Source organism: Terrapene carolina, unplaced genomic scaffold (assembly GCF_002925995.2).
Source record: "Terrapene carolina triunguis isolate 2854851 unplaced genomic scaffold, T_m_triunguis-2.0 Scaffold68, whole genome shotgun sequence".
In the NCBI taxonomy this organism is placed as follows: Eukaryota; Metazoa; Chordata; order Testudines; family Emydidae; genus Terrapene; species Terrapene triunguis.
This window is the reverse complement of record NW_020664419.1, coordinates 57290674-57304060: the sequence shown is the minus strand read 5'-3', so window position 1 is coordinate 57304060 and position 13387 is coordinate 57290674.

Genomic DNA, 13387 nt, shown 5'->3' with positions numbered 1-13387 from the left:
GAGGTCCCTTCCAACCCTGATATTCTATGATTCTATGATTGCAATTGAGTCCAAATATTGATGTAAGCACTTTATCAGCACAATAATACATTCCAGTGTGTGTGTGTGGTTTCTAGCTCAGATTGTCACTGCTTAGGTGTTTGGAGGCACAATACACCCAAAATGCATGTCAAGGGATTCTGGACACACTGTAACCCATGCGATATTCAAGATAGCATTAAATTACACAGTCTGAAAAAATCTTGAAGGACATCATTCTTTTCTCCCTTGTATGGGTCTCACACTGGTGTAACTTTATTTGTTTCAGCGGAGGAGTTGTTCCTGCTGTAGCAGGAGAATCAGGCTTCTAATCGCTAATCGGGTTTTGACCCAGCTTCCCCACTCTTAGGTGGCATCAGTTCTCGGAACACTTGCCTCCTCCCTCCAGTTTTGCCTCGGAACTTGACAGGTTGCATTTTTATCCTCTACTGGTGTCAATCAGAGTAGCCCCATTGACTTCATGGAGCTGTGTGGATTCATACCAGCAGGGGATCTGGCACAAAGTATTAACATGGAAAGTACATCATATTTTTACTATTTCCTGACATGGCGTTCTTCTTATGACATCCCTTGCTGAACAAAACTATTTGAAGCACCTCTTTTTATAAGCCTCTTACTATACAGTGCGGGTTTTCATGTACTGTTAGCTCAGAGCCTGATTCTGGGCATTCTTGCTCAAACTGAACTCGATGGGACTGTTCATGGAGTGAGGTGCAACTGAATCAGGCCCTCAGGCATTGCTGGTAGAAATGAGCATCAGGTAAGTAAAGAATATGAATCACAGGAAAGTGCCTGGAATATTTTGCTATGTTTAATTGAGATATTCATTTTAGCTGAGTTAATCTGATCATACTGGGGTTACAAGCTTCTATTTTTGCTGCCACTGTCAGCTCTGAAATGCAGAATGAGTACTGCTAATAAACTTGCAACGTTTTACAGAAGCTACTCTCTCATACTTGTAACCATCTGTCCTTGTCTCCTGTAATATGAATGTATTCACAAAACAACAGGCCAGGGCTGAGATGGTTTTTCTTCCCAGCCAAAAGTCTTTGAGGCCTTTTTGAAAATGAAAAAAGTGAATATTTCATTTGACTCACTTCCTTATCCCCTGGCCCAGAAAGAAGGACCCTGACATGAAGCCCTCCACATACAACGATCTGTGTCATGGGGTGAGTCATTTGTTTTGAAAAGATGGTAAGAAAATGGTTGAAATGCATAAACATATCTTGATGATTACTTGCTAAATAAGGAAGACTTGATGTTTCAGGTATACAGTATATCACCAACTAACCTTTCCTGCTTAACGGCGTATTTTTCATGTACAAGATAGTCAGCTCACTAAACAAGATAGAAGAACAAAGGCAAAAACTATAAAATCGTATACTGTGGGACATGCTTTTAATTCAACTATCTCAATGGTGTTTTAGCTAGTCTAAAATAGCTGTATTATCCAGGTTCTTATACCTTACCCATTACATGGTCTCTGAGGGGCCCCAGTTCAGCAGAACACTTAAGTACATGCTTAACTTTAATTTCATACATAGAGCAGAACAATGGTAAGAATCTTTAGTCCTTTTGTTGACCATTCCTCAATCCCGATGTAGGGAATTTCCAGTTGTAAGATCCAATCAGAGCCCATCTGGTATCGATGGGTCTCCTCTTTTGAGAGGGGAATAATGGTTTCTGTGGAAGAGCAGCTCTTCACGCTAATTAATGCCCATCTCCTGTATGGTGATTCATGCGGTTACAGAAGCTCACAATATACTTGCACAAATATTACATTACAGTATAGAACACAGATATTATAAGTAAGATTAATGCATGGAGCAACTCACAAGCATGCAATAGAGACGAAACACTTTATTTAATTCTAATACCTATTCTATCAATACTAACCCCGAAGTGAGCCAGACAGATGCCAGTGATGTATCTGTCAGTCTCCAGTTGAGACATGGGGACCTTGGCATGAGCTGGCACCTGGCCCGCCAGTATCAAAAGCACAAACGCTCTTTCAGCAGATTTAATAACTAATTAAAGCTTAACGAGCTCAGCCTGAACAGACTTAGTGCCACTCTGGATGCAGGCAAGATGGAATGGTTCAACTACTCCTCTCACTACCACCCTACAGTGTACCAATGCCCTTGTGAAATCTCCCAGAATGCACTTCTTCTGGAAACTGAGCCATGGTTGTAGGATGGCTACCCAGGGAAGTCTCAGATCTCAAAGAGTAGTTATCACAGGGGAATCATCCTAGAATGCTGGTGCTCTTAGTGGGGTTCTGCAGAGATTGGTACTAGGCCTGACACTAGTCAATATTTTCATCGATGATCTGGAAGTAAATAAAAAATCACTGCTGATAAAATTTGCCGATGACACAAAGATAGGTGCAGTGGTAAAGCTGAGATTCTGACATCATCTGGTGAGCTAAGGCCATGGGGCCTTAAAAAAGTTTTGTCTATACTTAGGGTTGCCAGGTGTCCCGTTTTTGACCAGAAAGTCCAGTCGAAAAGGGGACCTGGCAGTGTCTGGTCAGATTTACTGACCGGACACCAAAAGTTCAGTTACTGTGGGTGGGGGTCATCAACCAGGTCATCAATTGCCAGGTCATCAACCCACGCCAGTCCCTGCTTTAGGGTCCCCTTCTACCTAAATCTCATGGGCAGGCAGGCAGCAGGCTCTGCGTCAAGCTGCAACTCCCAGCCCAGCTGGAGAGGCGGAGGAAGGGAGAGCAGCAAGCAATGGGGGCCAAGGGGACGAAGAGCGAGCGGGGGGGGGTCTGGGGGAACAGGAGTGAGTGGGGGATGGGACCGCGAGGAAAGAACGGCACAGAGATGGGAAGAGGTGGTGCAAGGGGTGGAGCCTTGCAGGGAAGAGGTGGGGTAGGGGGTGAGGCCTCAGGAGGAAGAGGTAGGGCAGGTCCGGTTTTCAGCAATTAGAAAGTTGGCAACCCTAGATATAGTATCTAAGGCTTTATCTGGCCATTAGCTCTAAAAATGTGAAACAGGCAAGGAGTGTTTACTTCTGAATGTTTGGTTGATTGGCTTGCTCTTTTTCATTTTTTCTAGAGAATCTTGTAGTTAAGGAGAAAACACCGTGAACATGAATTAATAACAGAATATCAAGTTCATTAGGAACAGCATATTAGTCTCTCAATATATGCAGTGCCTTGAAGAAGAACTACAGTTTGTAAGTGCTAAGTATTAGTATGATATTAGCTTTTTTAATTCTTGCTACTAAAAACAAAACTTGGGAGTAATGCAGCCATCCCAAATTCATGGTAATGAAACATTTATACTACCAGACCCCAATTATGAGTGTGTATGTGACTGTATATACTCCCTCTCTCTCTCTCTCTCTCTCTCACACACACACACACACACACACACACTCTCTCTCTCTCTCTCTCTCTCTCTCTCTGTCTCTCTCTCTCTCTCACACACACACACACACACACACACACACACATACATTCATTCTAACAGGTTTATAAGGAATACATAAGAAAAATCTATTACAGGAAGACATATATTCATCCTCTTGGGACTTTATTGTCCAAATTACTTATGCAGCAACCCAATGATTTGTGGTTTTGGCATTGCCAGGAAGGGTCTTTATTTATTCAAGACTAGTTACTTTTAGGGTTGCACATCCCAGAGGTGTCTATAGAACCTTGAGCTTCCTCATAATTTAGAGTTTAGAGGATCACAAAAGAAAATCTGCATAAATCCGCATAATTTTTTGAGCCTGAGAAAAATGCAATACTAAGGTCAGCTTTTCCAGGTCAAGGCTAATTACCAAAAAGAATAGAAACAACCCTGAAGTTGTTCAGGGAAAAGAGATAGAAAAAAGATTGTGAATGCTTCCTGTGTTCCAGAGGAAATGAACGTTTCCTATATTCCTTTTTAAATCTATTTCCTATGGAAATCGGGACAGGAGATGCTTTATATAATTTTATGTCACTGTTAAGGAGCAGGGAAAAACTGCTTTCATATCAGTTAGTTTGTGCCATATAGTTAACTGGATTGTCTACATGGGGGGTTTAATCTGCAGCTTTTCGATATGTGTCAGGTAATGTGAAGTACACAAGCTGCACAAATAGCGTTCACACAAGGCACTTGTGCCCTCTTTCAGTGTGCATCATTCTGTAAATAGGGTGATGGCTTCCCATCCCATGGCCCTTTGCTTTGCTGCTGAACAGTGTGCATCGTGTGATTTTTCTTGCTGTGCATTGTAAGATGCATAGCGGAAGCAAGGAGAGTTCCAATTTTTAAAAATTCCCATGTTTCTTCTGTCTCTGCCCCGTACTTCCTTCCTGGGTGGGCTAGCACCACTTTTGAATTACCATCGGCCAGCATGGACCTGGCAATGGTCTGCACTGCTATGCTGGCAATCTTGAATATGCAGAGTCTGGTTGGGCTGTATTTCAACACTCAAACCAGATGACTTCACCTTGGGACTCCACCTACCAGATGACATGATGGCAGCAGCACCTCCTCCAGCTGTAGCAGGAGCTTCAACAGCAGAAGAAGTGCGATGAGGATGAAGAAGAAGAAGACACCGGACAACTGATAGTACAGGAGCAGTTCCTGGAGCAGCTTCATACCCTGCAGTGCCATATCTGGGCTTGGGAAACCAGCATGGACTGGTAGGAAAGGGTCGTTCTGCAGGCCTGGGATGACCAGCATTGGAGAGAGAATTTCGGGATGCAGAAGGCAACCTTGTTGGAGAGCTGCGCTGCACTAATGTTGGAGCTGCAGCAGCAGTGTACCAACAGGCAGTCCCTCAGACCCCGGACCAAGTGGGTTGTCTTTGCCATCTGGAAACTGACCACCCCTGAATGCTACCAGTTGATAACCAACCAATTTGACATGGGGAGATTGACGGTTGGGGCCATTGTAATGCAGGTGTGTGATGCCATGAAAAAGATGCTGTTGCACTGGTTTATAAAGTTTGATAACACTCAGAAGATGATAGATGGCTTTGCATGCATGGGATTCTTCGTGGACCTGATGTGCCTATTATTGGTGCAACCCCTCCCCCCACCATCAGGGATGAGAATTCATACACAGAAAGGGGTATTTCTCCATGGTGCTCTAAGGGCTGTTTGACCACTGTGGCAGGTTTCTAGACACACATTGAGGGCGGCTGGAAGGGTCCACGATGTTAGGATCTTTTGGAATTCAGTTCTGTTTACCTCCATGGAGAAAGGAATGTTTGCCCCCAGGAACACTATGGACGTTAATGGTGTGGACATGGCTCCATCTATCCTGGGAGCTCCAGTTTATCCTCTGCTTCCTTGGTTAATGAAACCATTCACAGCCTGCTTGGACAGAAGGAAGAACTGTTTAACTACCATCTCCATAGTGGCAGATTGGTGGTGGAGTGTGCATCTGGCCATTGGAAAGGAAAGTCGTGCTCTTTGTGGAATGGGTGGGAAGCAGCAGAAAAAACATGCCTACACTTAGGGCGGCATGTTGTATTTTGCACAGTATTTGTAGAGTGAGGGAGAAAACCTGAATGCTCAGTGGAAGGCTGAGGTGCAGAAACTTAACAGTTTGAGCAACCAGCAAGGTAGCCAATACAAAATGGAAACTGCTGGAGCAGTACTGTCTGGTGCTGCTGTACGTCGAGCTGTTAACCGGTGCAGGGTGGGCTGGACTGAACAGTTCAGTATTGTTTCTGGGTGGTGGAGGGGCACCCTGGTGGGACTCCTTATTTTACCTTGCGTCTTTGTCCAGATACTTTTGTAGAACCTTATGAATGAGATAAAACATAGGGCTGGTCTGGGTACAATGCATTGTCGAAGACTTCTGAATGACGCTGTCAAGGATTTTATTATTATTAAACAATCTATTATGGACCAAGCAAAAACTAAACCTTTAAGTGCAACGATAACGAAACAACGTTTTTAAAAATGTTGAAGCACTGTGTTAACCAACTGTGCAAGAAACCTTAGTGAAACCAAATTGCAACAATGCTGTGTAGGGCACAACACAAAAAAGGGGAGGGGCTTAAAGTCACTGACGAGTAGCCATGTGGCCTCTGCCTCTTCTTGTTCATGAGCCTTCTGGTGTTGAGTGGTGAGGCTTGAAGGTACCAGAAGAGGTAGAGCCTCAAAAGAGGAGGTGCAACTGTTCTTAGTGCCCTGAGCATGGGTGTTTGAAGGGGATGGCCTCTGGGAGCGCTGCTGTGGTACAGCAGGGAGGTGTTGCTTTTGTTCCCGGTAGCCTGTATTGTCCTTGTGCTACATCACATGGCTGGGTGCTGGTTTGCCGTACTGCATTGCCTGCTGCCCTATCAGCAACATGCGCTGCAACAGGGCCTTCTGGCTTTGTATTGCCTCCAGGAGTTGCCTCCGTAGCTCCCTGTTTTTCAACAGTGACCCTGGCACCCGCCCTACTGTCCCTGGCCACTCCCACGATTTCTCTGGAGAACACCTGTCTGTCCTCAGATACTGCCTCCGCCTCTCCACTGTTTTGAGGGGGTGGGGGTTGGAGGGGACTCTGCAATGATGTCTGTGAACATTTCAGCCTGACTTTTCTGTTTTCTCCCCCCTAGGTTTGGCCAGTTGCTCAGCTGTTGATAAAGGCCCTGCTCTTGAGGATCAGGCTGGTGCAGGTGCATGGCTGAGGAAGGATTTAAACCTCTCCCCCAAAGATGGTTCTTGTTTGTGTTCGACAGATGCTGTGATAGTATTTTTGGCATTAAAGTGCATTTCTGACTTTACCTCCCCGAGAATCTCCCCAGTCTGGGGAGGGGGGCACCTCAGAGATAGTAAGTGGTGTGTGCACTTGGCTTTTTGTCTGTGCGGAACATGCTGGTTGGCTTTGCTGTTGTGCCTTGGAGGCTATGTGTGTGTGTGTGTATGTGGCTGAGGAGTTATGTTTCCAGTCTTGTGGAGAGGAGCGATGGGGGGAGGGGGAGGTTGGGAAGTATGTTCCTGGACCGACTGTGCAGTTTTGCTGTGCCTCGCAGGTGCCCATAAGGTGTCGCAGGGGTTAGTGGGGTGAATCTGGGGGTGAGCTGGATGGATAGCAATCCTCTCAACATCCCTTTTAGGCTGTCCTGGCTCTCAATGACATTGTACTGAGGCTAGTGACTAGGAGGCAGAGAATGGCCTTACTGAAAAAGGCAAAGGGTAGATCAGCAAAATATGTCACAAAGCTATTCACCAAGATGGTCCCCCCAGAAATGCTGTTGGGAACTATACCAGGGGGAAATGACCCTGCAGCTATTTCTCATCATGTCCAGACAAAAGCTAAGCAATCTTTCAATCTTACATTTTGCTTTATTTCCCCTGCAGACATGATGAAAGTGCAGAGAAAAACAGATAGGATTCTGCATTGATTGTGTGACGCAGTCACTGTTATCAGTCTTTCTGTATGTAAGCCTGTGAAAAGCCACTAAGGGCATGTCTACACTGCAATAAAAACCCCACAGCACTGAGTCTCAGAGCCTGGGCTCACCGGGCTCAGGGCTAGAAATTGCAGTGTAGATGTCTAGGCTCAGGCTGGAGCCCAGTCCGCCTCCCTTTGCAGGGTCTCAGAGCCCAGGCTCCAGCCTGAGCCCAAACGTCTAGACAGCCATTTTTAGTCCTACAGCCTGAGCCCCAAGAACCTGAGTCCACTGACCCGAGCCAGCCACTGCCATGCCATGGGTCTTTTATTGCAATGTAGAGATGTACCCTAAGAGATTTGCTATCACTACAGTAAAGCTTATGTACTGTAGGAATGGGGCCGTTATATCTCAGCAGGGACAGGGAGCTGTCCTCTCTGTAACTTTACAGACATGGACTGTCCAGTCTACCTCATGTAAACTGAGCGCACTAAGGGTACGTCTTCACTACCCGCCGTATTGGCGGGTAGCAATCGATTTATCCAGGATCGATATATTGCGTCTCGTTAAGACGCGATATATCGATCCCCGAATGTGCTCACCGTCGACTCCGGAACTCCACCAGCGTGAGCGGCGGTAGTGCAGTCGACGGGGGAGCCGCGGCCGTCGATCCCGCGCCATCTGGACCCCAGGTAATTCGATCCAAGATACTTCGACTTCAGCTACACTATTCGCGTAGCTGAAGTTGCGTATCTTGGATCGATTCCCCCCCACCCCCCAGTGTAAACCAGCCCTAACTAAACTTATTGCCTGGGGACCAGTATCTCAATAAACTCTCATATTTCCCCCAAAGTCATGTTTTTATTATTCGAATTTGCCATGGGAGGAGAGGGTGAGATACAGGCCGTTGCTGCACCATGCTGCTGGCTGTCACTTTAAGCTGGTGAATGGGGTGGAGAGGGGGAAGGAAGAGGTTCTATTTGAAGGCCAGATGAGGGAAGGGAAAATGAAAATAGATAGATGGGCATGTGCTCTTCAGGGCATAGGCCTAAAAATGGTTGATAATCAAGTCTTTATCATGAGAAAGCGGCTGATTGCCCAGCTAGAGCAGCTGCCATTTTGGAAATGTGTAGGGGGAGGGGGCTGAATGGATAGAAAGGGCTGAGGGGGCTGAGGGGGGGGAAGGGGGTAAGGACTGGAAAGTGTCCTAGCGCTCATCCACCTACATTGGCTGCAGCCATGAGGCACCTGGAACAGACGGTGGCCCGGCAGTATAGCACAATGATCAATTGTAAAGCTAGACATGCTGAGGTTCCTTCCATAGGATCGGCCTCCTCAGTCCTGGCCTGGGTTGCTGCCTGGGAATCAGCGCTGGGTGCTGCAGGGCAGGAATCGGCTTGCCTTCTACCAGGCTAGTGTCAGCGTCCTGAGTCCCAAAGAGATCTGGCTTTCCAGGGAGATCTCTTCACTGTCTTCCTCATGCTCACTCTCCAATGAATTTTGCTGGTTGTCCTTAGGGGATGGGGAAGACAGCAGTCAGCTGGGTTCAGTAGTTGTGCAAAATCCTGTCCAGCTCTTCAAAAAAAATGGACAGGATTTTTCCTGTCATCCATGGTTTTAGTGTAAGGCCTCCTGAGCTGTGTGCTTTTTATCCAGCACTGGCCCAGTCGTGCCCCCGCTCATGGACAGCTGTTTAGCAACATTCACAAAAAGATCTTTATTATGGTGGCTGGCCCCAAGAGCTTCCTGCACCGAGGCGTCTCCCCAGATGGCGATGAGATCTAGGGTCAGCACAGCTCCAAGCTGCTGCTTGATACATGTTGTAGGGCTTCTGGTGTAATATTGCAGCAATTCTGATAGGCTCAAATCCAGAAGCAAATGGGCAAAATCTGGCCCTATGCCAACTTTTAAACAGGAGAGGGGCTGCTCAGTCAACTTGAAATGAGAGCAGGGGAGGCCACACAGGTAAACAGACAGGGCAGTTCACCCACTTGCAGTGTGGGATAGCCACTGGAGGCCTGCTAAAGCCGTGTGCAGTAGCATTGCATGGGCACAAACAATGCACTGCACTAACCAAAACCTGACTACACTGAGATGTGATGGAGAAGTCATCAGAACCCTAAGGAAAATGTGAAAAACAAAAGCAGAGTGTGTTACGAGCTCGCTGGAAAGCTGTGGGTGACATCACATACAGACGTGAAGGAACTGCAACCTGGGGCCTGTGTTGCCATGGCACAATAGAACCAAATTCTGCAGCAACAACCGACAACTTCCACAGCAGCAACAGCTAAATTCTAAGGCCACATTAACTTATACTACCACATATAATCCCCTAACACACACAGCGATGGTTCATAGTTATAAAAAAACCTCATTGATGTTACATTCAGCTGTGATTATTTTTGAGGCTGGGGTTTTCACTATGGCCTCCGAAAGCCCCAGTTCCATTCCATGGGCCTTTGTTGTCCAGGGGCCCACCAAAGACCCGCCTGCGCTTACTATGTGCCTGGGAAGTAGAACAATTATAGCCCCGCTTCAGTGGCTCATCGATTTAAGGCACTGCTTGTCAGTGGGAGCCAACAGTATGGATGCTGGTTTTACTGGGGTGATTGATAAGTGCATTTTTGGAGCAAGGAATCTTAGCTTTGCCTTGTCTAGAGGCAGTTTGTAAAGCATGGTTGTGAAGCCTCTAGAGATTCATTATAAATAGTTAAGGTGACATTGTCCATGGGACCAGAGTGAGACAGTGTTGTCCTGACCCTGACAGGCAGAGTGGGAGCCAGACCTTTTTCTCTTAATTGCAGCTGTTTTTTATTTTATTTTATTTTAAAGAGGCTAGGGGCAGGAGGAGGAATGGGGGGGTGGTGGTTGCGAGTACCCTGGCCAGCAGAGAAAACAGACCAGTTGATAAGGGCAGTAGAAGAGTGAGAGAGAAGCTGGAACTCATCAACTGATGGCGTAACTGGGCATGATAACGCTGGGTTGCCAAGAGCTGATCTCTGATGGAGGAAAACAGAGTGAGGCTGATTGACTTATGGAGGGAGGCTGCCCCAAGGAACAGTTGTGGGCTCGGTGAGCCAGAGTCACAGAGGATGTAGCAGAACAAACAGGCAGGAGCTCAGATGGAGCCCAGGATCATTTGGAACATTAAGCCCGCGAAACCTCTGTGCTGGCACAAGCTGATGTTTTGCTGTTTTTTTGATTTGCCTCTTCAGATTTGCTTATCTTGTTGAAAAAGCTGGACACTGTTCTCTAAGCGACGCGCCCTATTGGTGAAGGAGAGTAGCGAACTAGACAGACTCCTGTGGTTCATCCTGCCAAAATGAGGTGCCTGGGGAAAAATAGGCAGCACTTCAATGTGCCAAATCCTGGCATTTCACTGGGGTTCCTGCCTGTTTGTTGTGTGTGATGTGGATAGACCCAAACAATCCAAGATGTACATATTGTGAACCTTGGCAACAATACGGGCCTAACAGTGTCTTGGACAGGAGAGTGATCCTTCTTGACTTCAAGCTTCTTTACAGTCCAATGCATCATAAATACCTTTTTGAACATTCTGTTAACCATGCCTCATAAAATCCTTATCTTACAGGCTTATGCGGTAGTTTTAAGGATGATCCTCTGCAGTCCAGGCAAGCCCATAGCAGCCCCTCCCACGGAGCTGCAGATTGTTTTCAAATGTTGATTTAAGTTTTAGAATTTGTTTTATTATGTGATAGTCTTAAAACTATGTTTTTATGGGTGAATGTGCTCCAGTGTAATAAAACTGTGCTTATTTTTCTGTCTACTCCATGAACTAAGAATAAAATGCCTCAAGGGACTATATACATTTAATGGATTTTCTGAATTAAAAAAAAAAACCCTCAGATTAAAATCATAGACTTTGGTGGTCCTACCCAATAGCCTGTTACTGACACTCACACACAGCTTGGAAGTAATATTTTTAATGCTATGACTTCTGCTTTCAGAGTACTCGTCTAGTGAAAATTAGGGTTTCTACTCAGTTTTGGGATCCACGCATACCTCACGTATGCTATTTTCACTCCGTGGTGAGCATTAATATAGTGTACATTAGAATCACTGCTCTCATCCTCTCCAGGGGCTGCCTCACTGTTGCTGACGGTAAGTCTATTACTTTATATGACAGCTCTGAATTTTTCACTGTCATTAATTATGCCTGCACTATTATCATGCTCATTTTTGCAGATTTAGGTGTATACCTCTAATTGTTTAATCTTGTAATTTCCCCTTTTGCTATTGAGTAGATGAGAAGAATAAGCTTGTCTGCTATATCTATAACTAGAATAGATTATGGAGGCAACTCTTTACTGTTAGTGCTGATGCAGTCCTATTATTTGGAGTGCAAATGGTCAACACATTTCTTTATCAGAAATAAGTACCATTGGTCTAATATCTTAATTGCTAATAATAATTTACTTCATGTATTTTCAGATTGTACTAACTGCAAGACTGTTCACTTTGAATATTGGAGCATCCGCAAACAAAGATTGAAGGAATGAGAGTCTGTAGCAGAGAAAATAGGTGAACCAAAGGAAACACTAAAGGGAGGTAGGAAAGAGATCCCCCAGTGGGGGGGGGGGAAGGTAATTAGAATGGAAAAGAGGTGATGGAAGGAATGATTCTGAACCCTTGTTCATTGCATTGTAGTGAATCAGCAAGAAAGGTACTGGCAAGCTGATTGGCAGAAAAGCTCAGTAGTGATGGAAAACAGAGGGAGAACGAATGCAACATAAAGGTAATGGTTTAGTACAACATATGACTGGACCAGGCAGTCCATAGGGGAGACACAATAAATCAACTGCAGCGATCACTATACATGGGTAAATCAAGGACTAAGGTGAAGTAGCTTCTGTATAGAATGTTGCTAGGGGTATAGCAGAATGGGAGAGCCACTCTGGAATGAAGAAAAGTGTGAATCATGCCAGTACATGAAATGGAGAGTGGAATGCAAATGTACAAAAATAAATTTGTTTTTAAAGTATGGCAGCCAAAGTATTTCCTCTCTCTCTCTCTCTCTCACGCACATGCACACAACAAAGCAGAGCGAGTGATAATGCTATAGGTCACAGTGGTTTCCAATTCAAAGAAAAATATGGCACCCAGACTTTTACTCACAGCTAGTGGAGGAAAGATTTGGATTTATGAATAAATATTTCTTGGGTTTTAAAAATAAATGTGGAAAGGAAGATTATGGGAAATTCAGAGCAGCTGAGTCCCTAGCGAGATGGGGGAAATTAACAGGAAAACGATGTGAAGGAATGCAAAGGTGTGAAGGTTGGAAATGATACTTCATTATGGTGTCAGGTAAAGAATGGGGTATGGCAAGGCTGCATCCTATCTTCTGGGCATAAGATAACAGGAATTACCACACTGGATCAGACCCCTGGTCCATCTAGTCCAGTATCCTGTCTCCAACAGCGGCCAGCACCACATGTTCAGAGGGAGGTGTAAGAAACCATGTGTTAGGCACTGTTGCATACATGGGCAGTGAAACCACTGTAAAAGGGATACTAGCCAAGCTCCTGCAGCAACAGCTTTAAAAAACTCCCCAAATCTGATGTGAGAAAATGACCTGATGTGAGTTTAGTGACAGAGGTGAAACCTTTGTTACAGTTGTGCTGGACAGAGCAGAAACATGGGAGCTGACACACATAGGTCTCGATCCTGCAAAAACTTGTGCATGTTTTAAACACGAGCAGTCCCATTGGGAAGTGCATCGTGGATAGATTTATTGGAAGCTATCTCAAGAAGACAAGTGGGAGTGAGGTGATCTAGAGGAATGACTAATAAGAAGATATGGGGAGTTAAGCACAGTTACAGAAGTTCAGTGAGCTGGCCGATCCACTAGGTGAGCGGGTTACAGCTGGAGCATAAGATCAGATAAAATAACAGGAAGAGTTGAGTGATGGCAATCAGAGGGAGGAAGACCACCAGGAAGACTGAAATGTGAAATGGAATGGTCCTGTAACACTGTTGAGCAAGGAACGAGATT